The sequence below is a fragment of the Dermacentor variabilis genome, chromosome 2, assembly GCF_050947875.1.
Source record: "Dermacentor variabilis isolate Ectoservices chromosome 2, ASM5094787v1, whole genome shotgun sequence".
In the NCBI taxonomy this organism is placed as follows: Eukaryota; Metazoa; Arthropoda; class Arachnida; order Ixodida; family Ixodidae; genus Dermacentor; species Dermacentor variabilis.
This window is the reverse complement of record NC_134569.1, coordinates 168,823,301-168,837,859: the sequence shown is the minus strand read 5'-3', so window position 1 is coordinate 168,837,859 and position 14,559 is coordinate 168,823,301. Positions and strand designations below refer to the sequence as shown.

Genomic DNA, 14,559 nt, shown 5'->3' with positions numbered 1-14,559 from the left:
AAGCTGCGCGGTTGGTTAGTCCTCGCGCGGCCGTTTTGGCCGTCTCGTTGTGGTTCACGTTGCCGCGTTCCGACACGTCACTGCCCATGTGAGCCGGAAACCACTTGATTACCACAGCGCTTTTGCGTCCGATGTCTTCGGCCTTGCGCAGTATGCGCGCGGCCTCACTACATTCCCTACCCTTGGCGCAGTTCTTCACTGCCGTTCTAGTCACACAACACTGTAGTGCATCCGGAGTCGGAGACGGCCAAGGCGATGGCCACCTACTCCGCCCGGTGCGCCTCCCGAGTCCGGATGCTCGTCGCGGTCTTCGTTGCACCCGTCGTTGCCCCGACAGCCACCACCACGTATGCGTCGCTGCTCCCTCGATACTCCGCCGTCTCCACGTAGACGGCGCCTTCTTCTCTGGCGTGGAGGTCTACGAGAGCCCTGGCCCTCGCCAACCTCAGCTCCTTGTTGTGCTCAGGGTTCACGTTCCTCGGGATCGGGTAGACCCTGAGCTTTCTGTTGATGCTATCCGGTATAGGTACGTCTTCCTGCTGCTTGCCTTCCCTCGGCTCGAGGCCAAGATCCCGCAGTATCCGTCTTCCGGTTCTCGTTTCAGAGAGACGCTCGAGTGGCGCCGTTCTCTGTGCTTCGGCTCTTTCGTGCAGCGTGTTGTGGACTACCAGGCTTCTTGCACCATCAGCCACCCCGTGGATTCTCCGTTTACAAGGTTACAGGTAATCTGAATTTCTTCTCCTCACAATTGCATGATATGGACTGCCAGTAAGGGACAGGTTTCTTTGAAATATCCTAATAGTTATAACATATAGATTACCTTAGATAGAACATTTGCAGCATCATAGCTTTAGGCTATATTGCTACGATGGAGCGCTGGCGCTTGAAGAGCGGTTGATTGCGGTATTCAGATGACGGGACTCTGGCGTGTGGGTCGGAAAGTATCAAGAAATAGACGCTATCTATTTAGCCATTACATTGATAAACTCCGCACCAAGTCGCCAACTGGTGACCGTGCAGAGAAGCAGATGAGGACACCTGTGTGCTCAGAGAGGTGGCGCCTGAGGATTGGGTTTCCCCCATGTCCAATGCGAAGAACCACAGAGGGACGTGACTAGGACCACCTTGGCCTAGTAATAGTAATGGTGCTAACTAGCTGTTTCATTATACTGATGGTGTAATAGCGGAAGTGAAGAAAATTTTTGCTGGCCGGGCGGTAATGGTCGAGAAGCACACCTTACGGTCTAACGGCGGGCTTCAGGAGATGGAGAAGGAAAGGGTGTAATAAAGGTAACAACAAGGATTGATAAATTAGCAAACCGTATGTCGCACACAAAATCTCGAAAGAACTGCCTACTACAAAGACGTCCCAGCTACAGGTAGCCAGTGTAGGGTGTGCCTTAAGATGCCACGAATAAAGCCAGGAAAATTGGCATTCTAAGGGCAAACATTTTTTTTACATCTCGGTAATTGCATAATGAGCTAGTATAGATCCAATTTGCTAGTGTATGCATAAAGAAAGTTAGAGGAATACTTCCCGGAAGAAAACTAAGAAGTGCGTTAGGAAACGTGCGTTTCCGGTGAATTAGGTTGCTGGCCGAATGCGGAACCGATTTATCCGCGCTTATGAAAGAACTCCACAAAACATAAAAAAAGTGCATGTGACTGCGTAGTCGCGGTATCACGGTCGTCCAAATATTGCCACGTGTGAACAGACTGCACTTTTAACGGAGTATACTAGTACTCAGGAAGTCGCACGGCTGAGGTGATTTCATATTTCAAACAAATTGACATGCTTGCTGCATTTATGCTCGTTTCATCACTACATAAAGTGTCCGAGCTGACGTTGGCCAAGCTCTTCAATGAGAAAAATAATTCGGTAAACGAAGTTCACAGTAAGAATTTTAGATGTGCGGTATTCGGCCGTCAGACCGCTGCAGCAGCCAAACGCCGTCGGTCTTTCAATTGTATCTAGCACCGTGTTCTTGATTATATATATATATATATATATATATATATATATATATATATATATATATATATATATATATTTGTTCAACCGCTCGATTAACGTTATTTGGGACACAGTCTACATTTTGTGATTAGAGCTCTCGCAGTTCGCATATGCCCTATAACCGCACACGTGAGCCGTTCAGTTGTCGGTTTTCCCTCAGTTCCTTCCGCTAAGATGAGAATGCTCTGCGCCGCAGTACTAACTTTCCGAGGATCTCCACTTCAAAACAGTACATGCATAAGCTCGAATAGGCGAGGTTCAGGAGTTGCATGTGCTGTTTTGCCCATGCAAACACGTCGAACACACAACCGTATGAACCCTGTGCAATGCTTCCGTGAAATGTTTTGGCCAGCGCCTGTCTGCACGCTATTCGCGGGTTTTCGTGCGTTGTGCATCACTAAAAGACTAATCATATATAGGCTTATCAGCAGGCAGCTGGATGATCGATGGCGGGCGCCTGCTGCAAGTTTTCCGCAGATTCGTTCCGATGAAATTGTTTTCCGCCTCTGGGGATCCATGGAAATCAGTCCACTGAGCGCGAGTGGGGTGAGCTTCCCGCCTATGTCATGCAAGACCCGTACACCACTGTTCCTTCCCCCGCATGCAACTGAAAGCCGCGCAGGAATCGCACATCACCGAACATTTTCGTGGCGCTGTGCACATGATGTTAACAAACGTCACCAGTGGATGACAGCTGTTGCTTCGCGCGTTGCTCTTCCATGCTCTAAAGAGCTGGAATGACTGCCGCACTGAGTGATTTCCCTGCACGCGCCTGGGGGCGATCAATCTACACTTGCAGATAGTCGTGTAGTTTTTCCTTAAGAAGCGGTCTCTCAAATTTCTTCAGGGTGCATTGAGTATTATTTTTTTTGCGCAGTGGCCTGCAGGGTACTATGCGTATCGTGAGTTGGTTTGGGCCTGACCAGAGGTTGTAAGCGCAGTAAGGGCGCGTATGTTTTTCGTACAGCCGCAATTTTTCCTCATTATTTTTCAACCGTCAGATGTGATGCCACTGCTGTAAGAAACGATAGCGGTAACACAAAACGACTTGAATCGAAAGTTTATCATTTAACCTCGCTTGGTCGAAGACACACTTTCCCGCCTTCCCGTAAAGATGAGTGCACTAGCTCACGCTCGCACCTAAAGAATTCCCGAGAAAATTCTCAACTAACGCCTTACTCCGTGTAATTGATGGTCCCTGGAAGGCGTGCCCGCATGAAGGTGCTTATGTCGGCTTATCTCATCATCATCATCATCATCATCATCATCAGCAGCAGCAGCAGCAGCAGCAGCAGCAGCAGCAGCAGCAGCAGCAGCAGCAGCAGCAGCCTGGTTACGCCCACTGCAGGGCAAAGGCCTCTCCCATACACCTGCAACTACCCCGGTCATCTATTAATTGTGGCCATGCCGTCCTTGCAAACTTCTTAATCTCATCCGCCCACCTAACTTTCTGCCACCCAGTCCTACGCTTCTCTTGGAATCCAGTCCCTAACACTTAATAACCACCGGTTATCTTCCCTCCTCAATACATGTCCTGCCCATGCCCAATTTTTTTCTCGATTTTAACTAAGATGTCATTAACTCGCGTAAGTTCCTTCACCCAATCTACTCTTTTCTTATCCCTTAACGTTACACCCATCATTCTTCTTTCCATAGCTCGTTGCGTCGTCCTCAATTTAGGTAAAACCCTTTTCGCAAGCCTCCAGTTTTCTGCCCCATATGTGGGTACTGGTAGTACACAGCTTATATACAATTTTCTCTTAAGGGATAATGGCAACCTGCTGTTCATGATCTGAGAATGCCTGCCAAACGCACCCCAGCCCATTCTTATTCTGATTATTTCAGTCTCATGATCCGCATCCACGGTCACTACCTGCATTAAGTAGATGTATTCCCTTATCACTTCCAGTGCCTCGCTACCTATCGTAATCTGCTCTTCTCTTCCGAGACGAGTTAAACATTACTTTAGTTTAATGCAGAAAAATTTTTAGACCCACCCTTCTGCTTTGCTTTTCCAAGTCAGTGACCATGCATTGCAATTGATCCCCTGAGTTCCAAAGCAAGGCAATACCATCAGCGAATCACAAGTTACTAAGGTATTCTCCATAAACTTTTATCCCAAACTCTTCCCTATCCAGGCCTCGGAATACCTTCAGTAAAGACGCTGTGAATAAAATTGGAAACATCGTATCTCCCTGCCTGACACATTTCTTTATTGGGATTTTGTTGCCTTCTTTATGGCTGAACACGGCGACTGTGGAGTCGCTATAGATATCTTTCACTATTTTACATACGACTCATCTACACCCTGATTCAGTAATGCCTCCATGACTGCTGAGGTTTCGACTGAATCAGACGGTTTCTCGTAATCAATGAAAGCTATATATAAGGGTTGGTTATATTCCACACATTTCTCCATCACCTGATTGATAGTGTGAATATAGTCTATTCTTGGGTAGCCTTTACGGAATCCTGCCTCGTCCTTTGGTTGACAGAAGTCTAAGGTTTTCTTATTCTATTTGCGATTACCTTAGTAAATACTTTGTGGGCCACGGACAGTACGCTGATCGGTCCATAATTTTTCAAGTCTTCGGTGTCACCTTTCTTATGGATTAGGATTATGTTAGCGTTCTTCCAAGATTCTGGTACGCTCGAGGTCAGGAAGCGTACCGTATACAAGTTGACCAGTTTTTCTAGAATAATCTGCGCACCATCCTTCAGCAAATCTGCTGTTACCTGATCCTCCCCAGCTGCCTTCCTCCTTTGCATAGCTCCCATTGTTTTCTTTACTTCTACCGGCGTTATCTTTGGGATTTGAAGTTCCTCTAGACTGTTATTTCTTCCATTATCGTCACGGGTCCCACTGGTACTGCATAAATCTCTATAGAACTCCTCAGCCACTTGGACTATCCCATCCATATTAGAAATGATATTGCCAGCTATGGTCTCTTAACGCATACATCTGATTCTTGCCAATTCCTAGTTTCTTCTTCACTGCTTTAAGCTGCATCCGTTCCTGAGAGCGTGTCCAATTCTATCCATACTATACTTCCTTATGTCAGCTGTCTTACGCTTGTTGATTAACTTCGAAAGTTCTGCCAGTTCTATTCTAGCTGTAGGGTTAGTGGCTTTCATACATTGTCGTTTCTTGATCAGATCTTTCGTCTCCTGCGATAGCTTACTGGTATCCTGTCTAACGGAGTTACCACCGACTTCTATTGCAGACCCATTAATGATGCCCACAAGATTATCGTTCCTTGCTTCAACACTAAGGTCCTCTTCCTGAGTTAAAGCCGTATACCTGTTCTGTAGCTTTATCTGGAATTCCTCTATTTTCCCTCTTACCGCTTACTCAGTGACCCTCTCATCAATGCCATAGAATTCCTGTATGTTACCAGCTATAGTCTTATTCATCAGGAATCCGACTCCTAGTTCTCGTCTCTCCGCTAGGCCCCGGTAGCACAGGACGTGCCCCTCTTTTTAGTATGTTTCATTTGTCCTCCTAACTTCACCGAGCCCTATTATATCCCATTTACTGCCCTCTGATTCCGCCAATAGCACTGCTAGACTCGCCTCAGTAGATAGCGTTCTAGCGTTAAACGTTGCCAGGTTCAGATTCCAATAGCGGCCTGTCCGGACCCAGGGATTCTTAGCACCCTCTGCTGCGTCACACGTCTGACCGCCGCCGTGGTCAGTTGCTTCGCACCTGCTGGGGATTGAGGGCCGGTTTTTAATTGTTGTATTCATATAGGAGGTTGTGGCCAAGTGCTGCACCAGGGTGGCCAATCCTGCTCTGGTGAGGGAGTGCGTTAACGGTTGTGGTCACCGGGATCAGGCCGCACTCCAGGCCTGTTTATGCAATCTTATCGACACGCGGATTTTTTTAAATCTGGGGGACAATTGCACGGCACTGGGATTCGAACCGCGGTCATCTTGCACGCGAGGCGGATGCTGTACCTTTACGCCACCGCTACACGCTGTCGGCTTACCTCTGCGGGTTCGCAAAATTTCAAAGCCCACCTCTTATCGAGTGGTTGTATAGAGTACACATTTTCATCGATACAGTCTGAATGAAAGTGGCAACATGTTTTATTTTCCGCCCTCTTTATGACACCACGTGCACCCCACGCGTGTTAAGCAAATTGCCGAAAACAGGAAAGCCCTTTCACACTTCTTACGCAGCTTCCACGTTCTTCATGGCAATAGCTACAATAATTTGTCAGTTATTAGAAGGCAGCACCACTTGCTCAATTTTCGTTAAAACGACACTTGATAGTGTCTCTGGAGTTTACGCAATGGTGACGTCTCTTCGTTGCTTCTTTAAACGCTCGAAAATTTGCATTTCATATATGAAATAACTCCGGTCAATCAACTTTGTTCTCACTTTATGATAATAAGCTTACTTCTATTAGGTCGGTTTTGCACCGACTAGGTTCTCACCAGTGCACGCCTAAACAACTGTAATTCACAATTATCTTTCGAAAACACCGCCCTTTACCGGGAACGTACAACATACTGCGAAAAGGTCGCGGTCCTCTAAGGTTGTCCAAGTAGTTCTTCGCGAATGCTTTGAAATGCCACCTTCTGTGCAGCAAAGTAGTCCCCAGGGTATTCGAGACACTGCCTTCATTTCGCAGTTCACGATCGCCGCGAAACTGCAGCCGGGGAACACATCAGCCCTTGGCTCACCAGCGAGACATGGAGAGATGCCATCTGCCTAGAGGAGCTGACTCGGCCACCGGGTTTTCCATGGCTGTGTTCGCGCATGCGTCCGATGTCGCCTATACCACGGAGGGCCACGCAGAGAAGCCACCGAGTCGAGCCAAGGTACAAGGACGAGGCCAGCCGGTCGTCGGCCACGGAAGCCACAGTGGAGAGCGCACAGGCTTCCGTGGCCACGGGGCTCCACGGCCTGAATTCGACCATGCATCAGGTGTGCTTAGGCCACGCTGTCATCTGTGCCTGCCGTGCCGCGAGATCGTGTGTTTAAAGGGTCGAACTGTAGGACGCAGTTCTTCACGCCCTTGCTTTGTTGGCGCCATATTCATGCGTGACTTGTGTGTTTATATCTCGCGACCATATCTCGCGCCAATTTCGGATTGTAGAATATTTATGCACGCATATTCATTTCGTCGGGTACTTATTTCTTGGCTTATGCGTAAATTTTTTTCGTTGATATTGCTTGTTTAATTTCTGTGTTGTAAGTGATTCGTTATGAAGAGTTCCGGTAGGCTTTCCTAATAGTTCCGGAAGGTTTGCCGACATGGTTTTTAATGTAGCGACGTTCCAAAGAACCATCAACAAAGACGAGATATAGCTGGAGATTTATCAGTAGCGACTTCTGTTCCCGCGTATTTCGGAATCTAGACAATTTAAGCGTACATAATAATTTTGTACGCTATGTATCTATCAATTTATGCGTCACTATTTCTGTTATTATTTATCGATTTCAATTGCTGCGTCATAATTGATTCGTTTGAAAGAGTTCTGGAAGGTTTGCGAAAGAGTTCCGGTAGGCTTGCCTAAAAGTTCAGGAACGTTTGCTATCATGTTATTTCACCTCGCGACCTTCCAAACAACCATCAACAAAAGCCAGACACTGCTTTTGATTTATCAGTAGCAACTATGGTTGACGCCTATTCCGCAATCTAGCCTATCTAGGTGCACATATTCACTTTGTCAGCTACGCATCTCTCGAATTATGCATTAATATTTTCATTACTATTTATTATTTGAATTTCCCCCTTATAATTTATTCGTTTCGGAGAGTTTCGGAAGGTTTGGCTATATTTGCTTTCTGCTAGAGACCTTCCAAACAACCATTAACAAAAGCCAAACGCCTGAAAAGGATATTGCTGTAGATCAATCTCTTATAAGCGCGCACATTGCGAACCGCAGCCGATTCGTACGAAGCTAATCGTGTTGCGTTCCCCCCCTTAAAACGATCGTTCGCATCTACTCTAAATTGTACCGTAATCTCTCATGTATACTCACGCTATATGTACAGTTGAATCCAAGTGTTAATATTGTTATTTATTATAACTTACAATTCTGAGTTATAATTGCAAAGAGATCTGGAAGGTTTGGTTGCTGGGGACAACTGACATTTTGAGATAGCGACTTTCGAAACAAATATTAACAAACGTTAGACGGTCCCTTACAAAGAGCCTTCGTGTAGGTTCATTATATGCCAATGAAATGATCCGGCCTCCTCTGAGTTGAATTCATGCGCATATTTGCGTACACGACTTTTCAGACGTACTTGTGGACAAGAACAGGGACCTTTCTGTGCGAGACTGTTGTGCACACAGACTTGCGGCGACCTCATTTTACAGTCGGTGCAAAAATTGTGTGATAGGGAAATGCGATTTTTCTTTTTGGCAAGAAGGGCGCGGATATCAGGAAATCAGGCTGCAGTGGTTTGTGGTATTACCGGGACATCTTCGTATGAAAGCAGGTTTCGCCTATTGTTCATGGGTTGTCGAACTGAAAAGAAATGCAGCATTCAGCGTCACTTGTTGGAAAATCTTTAAACTAAGCTCTAGTCAACCTGTTAATAAAAGCTATACGAGAAAGTGCGATGGGTTTGGTTGTCCTTCATGTCCTATTCAACGAGACATTTCTCTTCCATATGTGCTTACGCATTGGAGGTCAGAGTTTTATTATCTCGCTCTGCGTTGCACCGCCCACAAGCTGTGCCGATATATAATGTTTAAATCAGTGGATGGGAATGGACCTGAGTGCAGCGATGTCATAAGGACAAAGGCGATGTATGATGCATGCTTAGCGAAGAATAGTAAAGTAAAGTGTAGGCACAACGAAAGATAACTGGTGCTCCCATATACGACGAGATAGGACGATGGCAGCTCTTTAGAATTGCCTGATCTTACGACCCACTTTTCAAGAATTATTATTGGCCATCATCCCTGCCCTCCGCAAGTTGCCATAAAACGTGTCGGTATCCAACATTCTGGGATTCGCTGTCTTTGTGCAGAACTTACTGGGAGCACAGGCTGGGTCACTGTGGTTCGTACTTCAATAAAATAGTAGACTCTTTCCCGTAGCTTCCCTTGAAAGGCCGTGAAACATCTAAAAAACAAGCCGTCTTATTAAATTCGGACTTCCTGCATCTTCAATTTACCCGGAATTCTCAACGATGTCAATCACGTCAATATGACGTTTCATTTACGAGATTGCAATGTGGCATCCCACATTAAATTTTTTCTTGCATAGAAGTGATCTCTCACTTCTGTTTTGAGACGGTTACATTAGCTCATTTCTTGTAGTGCTCTCTTAGCACTACATGGGCCTGCAGCAGCGGCGTAAAAGCGCGGCATTATCCTAGGTCTGCGGCAGCTAAAGTGGCATCTAAACCTAACACCTCCTTACTAAAGTATTATTGCGCAACAAGCAAGACATGGATGTAAGAGAAAAAGACACACTAAGTGCTAACTTTCAACTAAATTTATTGTACCACTGAATAAATCAATGTAGGTGCACAATGTATTCTACCACTACAATATAGTACGACTGAATCGGTGAAAGCGATTCAGTGGAACAATAAATTTAGTTAGAAATTTGCCCTTGGTGTGTCTTCTTCCCTTACGTCCCTGTCTTTCTTGCCCACTAATATTTGAGTACAGGTTTACCAACTTAGCCCGGAATGCTGCTCTCACTAACACCCCAACCCACTTTTTATGAGGTAGGAAACGTGTCGCTCCGCTCCACTTGGAAGGAGTTCTTTGACTCAGGCGTGCTGGTGAAGCAAAGTACAAAGGAAAACGTATAGCAGAAGCCGAACTAAAAGAAAAAGAAGTAATGCAGCAACCCTATAAAAGCTCGTCACGAAGAGATTTCAATCATGGGCTCCGTACTCGTGGGCCTACGCTTTTCAGCGGCGCCATCAAATCAGATGGACACGTTTAGTCTTACACAGGTCCCGCGTCGGCTGCGGTTACTCGCCAATATAGTGTTACGACTATAGTGAAGGGCCACCTCATTATAGTCAGTTCCTTCGTAATATCCTCCTTACCCATCCTTAAAATTTGTCGTGCAATATTCCGAAGTTTACTGCATTCCCGTTTATTCAATGCTGCACGCAGATAGCGCCTCGAGCTTCCTAATATATTGTTTACATTAAATGCATCACCCTCTGCTGGACCGAACCCCATTGTGGGTATGTTAAATTTAAGGAAATCAGCAATATTATCAGACGCTTAGCTGGCGTTAGCCTATTACGGCAGCTGCTGGTGCGGTGAAGCTCTGCATAACTATTCCCCAGTGCTGTACCATGGGTAAAGGGGCTGAGAGGTAGAATTACATCCCCGTAGGATGACATGATCTGCTACCACACACTCCCACGCGCAGTCGTTGGAACGCCGCTTTCTCGCTCTAGTCGGTGCACCGAGAAGACGGCCGCGACAGTGTGGCTTCTCCGAGGTATAGGCGAGGCAGGCTCTGACGACCTTCTCAGCGTGCTAAATCCGCGGTACGCCGCTGGTGTTCGCGATTCTCGCTCGCAAGCTGCACCAGGATGACGCCCAGACTTGGCTTGAGCTGGCTTCGTTACGCCTTGTCGGCCGCCTGCCTGACATAGCGGAAGAATTTCTGCAGCACTTGGTCGAAAAGGCTCTCGTTCTTCGAAGCGGCATGACTAACAGGCGCTCTGAGTCATATCTAGGGCAATATAAATAATTAGTTTCTTCTTGTTCTTTGTTTCTACACTTGTCTTCTAAAACTAAACTTGTTGTTTACAAATTATGTTGTTCGTGTGATTTTTTTCTTTTCATGTGCGCCATGCTAAAGCTATGCAGTGCAGCTTCGCATCCGCGATCAAGAAGCAAGTATAGCCTGAACACAACTGTGTATTCCATCGTTCGGGTCATGTTCTTATTGTTTCTACGTGGGTGAAACAGCAAGTGAGAAAATAAGGACGCAATAGAAAAGGAAAAATGCCATGTAAACGCCATATATAGATTTAAACGGACCCATAGTTGCTAACGAGAAACAAATCACTTTTAAACGTTTTTTGTTCGTCTAATGATCTACACCTTAACTCTTACGCTTTTTTGAATGTTACACGGCCTAATGTGACAATGCACTTAAAGCATGCAAGCCAGTTTCATATAATACTGCAACAACGAATTACTGAAAATGTGATCCTCCACCTTTCTCCCTTTTCTTTGACGGAACGCAAGTTCATTACCAACATCTTCAGGGCACAGTATGCTGTATAGCACAAGAAGTTCAACGCCCAGAAGGCTGTTCGTTCTCAAGATTTTGTAGGTATTCATCTTTGGCCAAAAACGCTGCACGAGCAATTCAGAGATGGAGCGAAAAAGAGGAAGCAGGAGCTGGCCGCGTTCGAGCGCGTTGCCACGCGAACATGCTCGAACACTAGACGCTCGAGAAACGCATCAGCTAGAATCACGCTTCCACGCGCAGTCGTTCGGAAGGCACACCGAGACTACCGTGGAGGCAACGTCGCTGCCCCGAGGCTGCCATCTCAGGCCGGGACCATCTGCCCAGAAGACAGCCTCAACGGTGGTGTGGAGGCTTTCGTGGTTCCTGGCGCAAGCTACCGCAGGATGACCCCGGGACTTCGCTCAAGGCGGCCCCGTTTCGGTACTGCAGCCGGCTGTCTCGCGGGTTCTCCCTCCACCAGGCAAGGCAGGTCCTGCATCACTTCATCTGCGACCGGGAGATGTGCTGGTTCATCAGCGTTCCATCGGCGACAAGTACTGTGAGTCAAATTTTATATATACAGAAACAGAGACACACTATCAACCACAGCGTTAGTCTTGTGGCATATGCTGCCCACTTGGCACTTCTACTCCGCGGAAGTCCGCAAGGTGAACGACGATTCATGGAAGGAAAATTGTCATCCACCAATACCACAGTAAGAAAATAGACTCCTTGCGGGTTTCTCGGAAACCTCGGCAGTTGAGAAGAAAATTTTGCCCTCCTCAGGGCATTGGTGTTCTCAATTTCTTTTTAACGAATCTTCGTCCACCTTGGGTTGAGCCATTCTGAGTTGATGCCCGCACTACTAGCCATTAAACGCAGCATACTTCCGAGTGGTAACAGAGATCGCCTGTACGGCTTCACTGTTGTTGATGCATAGTTTCCAATATTCGCACACATCTATGAAGTATTATTTGTTGTGATGTCGTACTTTACGTTTTCAACCTTCAACGTGAGATATGAGTTTGAGCGGTTCTGGTGGTAAACAGCAACCAGCAGCTCTTTTAAATCTAATATACTCGCTTCCGTTTCCCCTGGCGCGATCCTGTATCGATACATTTCCAACGTACCTGTTGAACTACTTAATGATTTTTGTTAATTAGCTGACGTGCTGATATCACCCAACCTTAGTCATCCTGAAGGAAGAAAGGGCGAAGTAAGCACATTCATATTGTGGAATTTGCAAATTATCCACCTGCCATGCAATCTGGAATCGTCGAAAGTTTCAGCCAGCATGGCAATATGGCGCATTACGACGAAAGACGTGCTGCAAATTTCAATGACGAACGCGTCCTTCAGCCAGCATGGTGGATCATGCAGATAAAGTGGGGGATTCATACAGCATTGAAACAGCACTCAACCGCAGCATGCGACGTGCTTGGCCCTGTAGCAACATGCCACAATGCCGCAGTTACTGTGAGGGACGCGGACTGAATTTCGGTGATGAATGCGTCCCGTAACTCGTCTTCCGCTAGAATTATAAGAGCAGTCAGCTCTTATAATTGCTGCTCTACGACGCTCCCAACGCCCCGGGAGTCTCAAAACGCTAATTTGCGCGTGGAAAACTCGTAGGATTGTACATTCCGCATTTTAGGCATGCGTCCGTGGCGTAATAGATAGACCATCGTAATTTTATGCTGTGGCACAGCTTCCCGCAGATTGTGGGAGCGCGGCGTGGTGACGTCATTGTACACCTGCGCAGTTGATAGCAGTCAAATTTTCTTTACAGTGTAGAGAGAAGTAACGATAGCTTCAGTTCAGAATGTTTCCGCTAACAAGATCGCACCGTGTACTCTCCCGTCCGAGGTGCTCCAAACAGGATACCTATGGCAAACATAATATTTGCCGTGATCCCGTTTTGCAAACAGTTACTATGGGCAGTTTCCAAAAAGAAAAAAAAAACAACCCACAACGCCTTCATTACAGAATCCGACAGCTAAGTCTTCAATCACAGCAGAAAAATAAATGTATAATCTCAAGAGTTCAGCGTGCTCAAGGGACCCCTGCGCGGGACGGAGAAAGGAAAGTGTTGTAATAGAGTGTTTTAACAGAGCGTTGCTCAGGGAACCGCTGACATGTTATGCACAGAGGTGGCTGCATGAATTGATGTTGCTTAAGTGCGGCTACCAGAGGTGTCAACGACCCGCTATGAGTTGATGGCGATAGTTATATATAGTAGGAAGTGACGCATAATTCTGCAACCTTTGAGGCACCATGGTGCAGCGTCGTCAGGGAAGAGGGAGTGGGTAGTGAAAGTGGATAGAGGAAGAGTTAGTATGAGGGGTAGTAGATTCCTAACAGAGGACGATGCAACGAGCTACGGAAAGAAGAATGATTGGTGTAATGTTAAGGGATAAGAAAAGAGCAGATTGGGTGACGGAACAAACGCGAGTTAATGAAATCTTAGTTGAAATCAAGAAAAAGAAATGGGCATGGGCAGGACATGTAATGAGGGGGGGAAGATAAGCGATGGTCATTAAGGGTTAAGAACTGGATTCCAATGGAAGGCGAGCGTAGAAGGGGGCGGCAGAAAGTTAGGTGGGCGGATGATATTAAGAAATTTGCAAGGGACAACATGGCCACAATTAGTACAGGACCGGGGCAGTTGGTGAAGTATGAGAGAGGCCTTTGCCCTGCTGTGGGCGTAACCAGGCTGATGATGATGATGATGATGATGATGATGATGATGATGATGATGATGATGTAGACTCCATCATGTGCAGAAGTGGCCAGGTGGGAGTCCTCAGCAAAGATGCCAGATTCCAAGCGGGCGCTCACAATGTGGCGATCCACCAGTTGCATCTCGGAACTCCAGCAGGCTTGCCAGCGAGGAGAGCTGGAGGCGCAATAGGCAATAGCACGTCAGTCCCTTTCCCTGTCGGAAGGCCTTGGCGTCGGTAGGTATTGGTGTCTATAGAACATTCTTACGCCAACGATTAGCATGCACAGATGAGATGCTCCAGAGGCTCGGAGTCTGCGCACTTCTGGCAGGAAAATGACGTGGCGTGACCCTTTCTGTGCATCTGGGCAGCCGTCGAGCTAGTGCGTACGCGCTGCCACTCCCAGAGGCTCCTCGTTAACGCTATCCTCGGCTATCCTGACGTTTGAGCTACCAGGTCACTGGGTACTGGCAAACAAGTCAACGACACGCCCCGTCACGCTCGGCTCAATCGGCTTCGTAGCAGAACGTTCGTAGAGTTCTACCAAGGATACTGGTTGTACGTTCTGCTGCCTATGTGAGGGTCGTACGTAGGCTCATTAGCCTGTCCGCTAACGTTCCCGCTGAGCGGTGTGAGCAAATT

General features: G+C 46.9%; 1 long non-coding RNA gene across 1 annotated transcript; it reads left to right on the top strand.

Annotated features, from left to right (window-relative positions):
• Nucleotides 1-338: 338 nt before the first annotated feature.
• On the top strand, nucleotides 339-14,189 carry LOC142572929 (uncharacterized). The gene is made up of 3 exons (XR_012826170.1): nucleotides 339-722; nucleotides 11,459-11,756; nucleotides 13,981-14,189. It is a non-coding gene; the product is annotated as an uncharacterized LOC142572929 (long non-coding RNA).
• The last annotated feature ends 370 nt before the right edge of the window (nucleotides 14,190-14,559 follow it).